The sequence below is a fragment of the Limulus polyphemus genome, unplaced genomic scaffold (genome assembly GCF_000517525.1).
Source record: "Limulus polyphemus unplaced genomic scaffold, Limulus_polyphemus-2.1.2 Scaffold5066, whole genome shotgun sequence".
Taxonomy (NCBI): domain Eukaryota; kingdom Metazoa; phylum Arthropoda; class Merostomata; order Xiphosura; family Limulidae; genus Limulus; species Limulus polyphemus.
Genome location: NW_013670676.1, coordinates 60,344 through 65,892, shown reverse-complemented (window position 1 = coordinate 65,892; position 5,549 = coordinate 60,344). Strand labels below are relative to the sequence as shown.

Sequence of the window (5,549 nt, the reverse complement as noted above, 5' to 3'; positions counted from 1 at the left end):
ACTGTAAGTCCGCTGTGCCACTGATGGCGCCTGACGAAAGAAAAGGAGACATCGTTTCGACTTCTATAATAGACCTCAGTTCACTGAAGTTCCCAAATCTAACAAAATTCCTTTTTGTTCACGTACGAGTGAACTGATTTATAAAAGCATTTATTTGTTTATTTTGAGCCATTTACAGCTCACACTAGGGTATCTCGTGTTATATCTGACCATTCAGCTTCCCAAGATTGGATTGTTATTTGTTTATTGTTCATATTGGTCAACTACAAATCTAACAAAATTCCTTTTTGTTCACGTACGAGTGAACTGATTTATAAAAGCATTTATTTGTTTATTTTGAGCCATTTACACCTCACACTAGGGTATCTCGTGTTATATCTGACCATTCAGCTTCTCAAGATTAGATTGTTATTTGTTTATTGTTCCCATTGGTCAACTACAAATCCAACACAGTTTCCGCAGCCAAGCTAGAAGAGCAACATTATAAATCTCGACAACTCTAAATTTGGTCATTGTTTGTTTCCATGACAACCTGAAGAAAGAACTACCGTTGATGTGTACCATGGCAACAGTTGTGTATGCAGAGTGGGTGTAGGTATGTTTATTTCAGATGTCATCGATTTTGTGAAAACTTATCGTTTCTAAAGGATTGGAAAACGGAAGTAGGTTCATAAATAATGGAAGTTCAAGTCCGACCTCGTCATTAGATGGAAAAAAAAAACCACTTGTCAGTTTTATTATCTGGAAACATTTCCTTTTCCAACTTATCTGTTGAATTGTTTGGAAAGTTAGTCTGTATAACTAAAAGACGGACCTAGAAAAAAAAACTGTTTTTTATGTTTTAATAATGCCAGCAGTCCAACATGTGTGTGTGTGTGTGTGTGTGTATGATAGATAAGCTACATAATAGGCTATCTGTGCTGGGCTAAACACGGGTATCGAAATCCGGATTTTACCGTTATAAGCCGTCCAACTTAGGATTACACTCCACAACAGTGTGATCCAATTTTTTACTTATGGTTGCCAGATTGTAGGGGGTGGAAATATTGAGAGGTTTTTAACTTGTGACTCATGTGACTGACTGGAATTTAAGATTTTATTAATATTTAGTGCGCAGGTCGGATCAATTCAGTCGCGAGGTTTAAACCGCTAGTTAGATTATGATTTTCGTCATCTAATTATGCATGAAAATTCTCGCTTTGGATGTAATTCCGTTGAAAGGAATTAAACTTATCTGTATAGATGATGTCATCAAAATTAGACTTACAACTGGTTAAGTAAGGACCGCTGAGAGTACTTACACAACGCTTAATATTAGAACACTGCTGTTTATTCTCAGCGCCACCACTAGGACAACTGTACCTTAGCCTTGATGCTAACGCTAGGACAGCTGCGATGTAGCCTTAGTGCTAACACTGGGCAGCTGTAATTTAAATAAAAGATGAATTAATTACTAGAACTATTAGTATTATTTTCTTATTCAATAATTCACGTAACCAGATAACTTAGATTTTTAGCAAGTACAACGTGCAAGATGTATCATCTAGAGAATTTATGACTTGAGTTACAAATAAGATGTATGTTTCAAACTAGTTCAAACCCCTGAATAAGATGTATGTTTCAAACTAGCTCAAACCGAACTAGTTTGTAACATACATCTTATTCAGGAGTTTGAACTAATTTGAAATATACTTCTTATTCAGGGGTTTGAGCTAGTTTGAAACATACATCTTATTCAGGGGTTTGAACTAGTTTGAAACATACATCTTATTCAGAGTTTGAAACATACTTCTTATTCAGGGGTTTGAACTAGTTTGTAACATACATCTTATTCAGGGGTTTTGAAACATACATCTTATTCAGGGGTTTGAACTATTAATGTACGTTTGGTATTATGGTAAGAGGAAACATACATCTTATTCAGGGGTTTGAACTAGTTTGAAACATACATCTTATTCAGGGGTTTGAACTAGCTTGAAACATACATCTTATTCAGGGGTTTGAACTTCTTACCATAATACCAAACATACATTAATAGTTCAAACCCCTGAATAAGATGTATGTTTCAAACTAGTACAAACCCCTGAATAAGATGTATGTTTCAAACTAGTTCAAACTCCTGAATAATAATTACTGGTGTTCACATTTCTTTCACATCTTTAGAAAACTCACATCAATGCAACGTTACGTGGGATGGAGTGTCCTGTTGGCCTCCGACCAAGGCAGGATCCGAAGCTGAGATCTCGTGTTTTCCCGAACTGAAAGGGATCCGTTACGACACAACTCGTAAGTTTTGTATTGTCAAGTTTCAACTTCTACTGTGCCAATATCATTTGATCAAAGATCTTCCGCACTAATGACTCACATTTCCCAAATCATAGCAATTATGTTAGCTAAGAATTGTGAATATGATATTACTATTCTTGGGGCATTGAATAGTTAGAGCGTTTGAAAAACGAAATTAAACAGATGTGATAAAGACAGAGTTAAAAACACATAGAACGTGAAAGTATAAAAGCAAGCAAAATAAAATACACCAATTTATAAAGCTTTCAATGTTTTTAAACCAAAGGATAAAACACACAGATATATATATACAGAATTCGATGTTTTAAACTCAACAACGAAGTACACAAAAGTGTAAAGAATTAAGCCTGTTTTTTCAAAGAAAACTGTGTGTGTGAACTATTTTCCCCTTTTAATAAACAGATATAATTTTTAAATACTTTCTCAACTTTGAGCTAAAAATGTGTTTTATTTCAAATCTGATATGACGAGGAACCTAGTTTTTTTAGAAATAAAGTTTGAAGACAGCTTGAATTGGTAGAAAAAGAAACCTTATTACAAATGTACAACGTTTCTTCTAGCTTATTTCACCATCATCTAAGAAGATTGTCGTAACGTTGTACAAGTCGTCTCCTAACTTTATGTTTGATTTATTTTCAAGCACGCGCAGGTCACTAATCAAAAGTTTTAAATAAAAAAAACACGCACAAAATATGTGTAATGACTTTTGTACGTTGTGCAATAAAGCTTGCTCATCTGTTCTTGATTAAGAAACATACCATTCCCTTTGATATCTTGGTTCTAGGACGCGGCCCTGTTGTAGAGCTCCAGGTTTGTTAGCTTGGTGATAGGTGATAGGGTGTTTGCTAACTGGCTGCCTTCTTTCTGGTCAATAATTCAGAATTAGGGACCGCGGGGGATAGTCTTAGTAGTTGTGCCATAAATACAAAATACTAATACTTTTAAGTTATGTATGCTATAATAATTTGACTGAGTTTTGTTCCATTCAAAATGTATAAGAATTTAATGTACTATTTTGTTCACATAAAACATTTTTTTGGCTTACTAGTCCATACTATAATATAGTACGTTTCTATTCCATTCGATACTTTTAATACACTTTTTTTTTATTTTGAACAATCAACCTTGTTCTTGCTGAGAAGCCAATACCCTTCGTGCTTTTGCTTTTTTCCCTGATTCCAGTTCTTTTCACGCTGTTTCTCTGTAATGTACATAATCCAGGGATTACGTATAACCAGAGTTTTTCGGTAATCACCATTTAAGTCTAATAGCGGGCTCAAACACTGCACTGGCCTACGTTATGTAAGCATGATAAATGGTGAGACTGGAGACTAAGCGTGACACGATATATATGTGAATCTACTGTTATAACGGTGATTCGGTCCACACTATAGGGTGGTTGTAAAGCGTGTCGGAGAAGAAAACTTTTGTTACTACTGTTTCGTTGCAAAAGCACTAAATCCACGGTGAGATTTAAGAATCCGTAAGCCTAATAGTCGTTTTACAATTGTATAAATATAGTGGTCTTTAACCTTTTTACTTTCTTATTCACCTGCAACAAACATTGCTGACCGCGTCATCCAATCAAATATTTGTAAAATGAGGATTCTCTTTTGAACTTCGACTTTCTCCTCCTCCACTCCCCCCCTAGTTTTATATGTTTAAAATCAGACCTCTCTATCTCTTTATCAGTAATGTCTGTTCCATTTAATTTATGACATCGTGCAAAACATAACACATACGTATAAGTTTAATTAATTTTGATGCTCATTAACACATTAGTTTATAAGTAAGTCCACCTACAGTAAAAGAAGCTTGGGTCATATAACTTGGATCAAATAACTTTCAGAACAAGAGTAGAGAATTCAAAGTAGAAAGTAAGAATGTTGAAATGAATAAATTAAAACAGGTTAATGATAAAATGTTCATCTAACATTTATTTCCTTAAAAGGATTTAAAAGAACCAACACAATTTTTTAGCTTTAATTAACCGCATCTGGGTAAAACAAACGCCAACATGGACGCGACTAGAAGTAAACAGAAGATAGTTCTCGTCGCTTAAACTGTCTTTTGTCTAAATAAGTTTTCGACGTTGATCTTTATAATATTCGAGGAAAATACAAACTAGATCAAGATGTCAGAATGGTTATAGTGCTAGATGAAGGTTAGATAAAGGTACAAGATTAGATCAAGATGACAGAATGATTATAGTGTTAGATGAAGGTTTGATAAAGGTACAAGATTAGATCAAGATGTCAGGATGATTATAGTGCTAGATGAAGGTTAGATAAAGGTACAAGACTAGATCAAGATGTCAGGATGATTATAGTGCTAGATGAAGGTTTGATAAAGGTACAAGACTAGATCAAGATGTCAGAATGATTATAGCGTTAGATGAAGGTTTGATAAAGGTACAAGATTAGATCAAGATGTCAGGATGATTATAGCGTTAGATGAAGGTTAGATAAAGGTACAAGATTAGATCAAGATGTCAGAATGGTTATAGTGCTAGATGAAGGTTAGATAAAGGTACAAGACTAGATCAAGATGACAGAATGATTATAGCGTTAGATGAAGGTTATATAAAGGTACAAGACTAGATCAAGATGTCAGGATGATTATAGCGTTAAATGAAGGTTTGATAAAGGTACAAGATTAGATCAAGATGTCAGGATGATTATAGCGTTAGATGAAGGTTTGATAAAGGTACAAGATTAGATCAAGATGTCAGAATGATTATAGCGTTAGATGAAGGTTTGATAAAGGTACAAGACTAGATCAAGATGTCAGGATGATTATTGCGTTAGATGGAGGTTAGATAAAGGTACAAGACTAGATCAAGATGTCAGAATGATTATAGCGTTAGATGGAGGTTAGATAAAGGTACAAGACTAGATCAAGATGTCAGAATGATTATAGCATTAAATGAAGGTTTGGTGAAGGTACAAGACTAGATCAAGATGACAGAATGGTTATAGTGCAGATGAAGGTTTGATAAAAGTACAAGATTAGATCAAGATGTCAGAATGATTATAGCGTTAGATGAAGGTTTGATAAAGGTACAAGACTAGATCAAGATGACAGAATGGTTATAGCGTTAGATAAAGGTTAGATAAAGGTACAAGATTAGATCAAGATGTCAGAATGATTATAGCATTAAATGAAGGTTTGATAAAGGTACAAGACTAGATCAAGATGTCAGGATGATTATAGCGTTAGATGAAGGTTTGATAAAGGTACAA

At 34.3% G+C, this 5,549-nt stretch overlaps 1 pseudogene; it reads left to right on the top strand.

Annotated features, from left to right (window-relative positions):
* The first annotated feature begins 2,163 nt into the window (after window positions 1–2,163).
* Window positions 2,164–5,549, top strand: part of LOC106472074 — a 38,498-nt pseudogene continuing 35,112 nt past the window's right edge.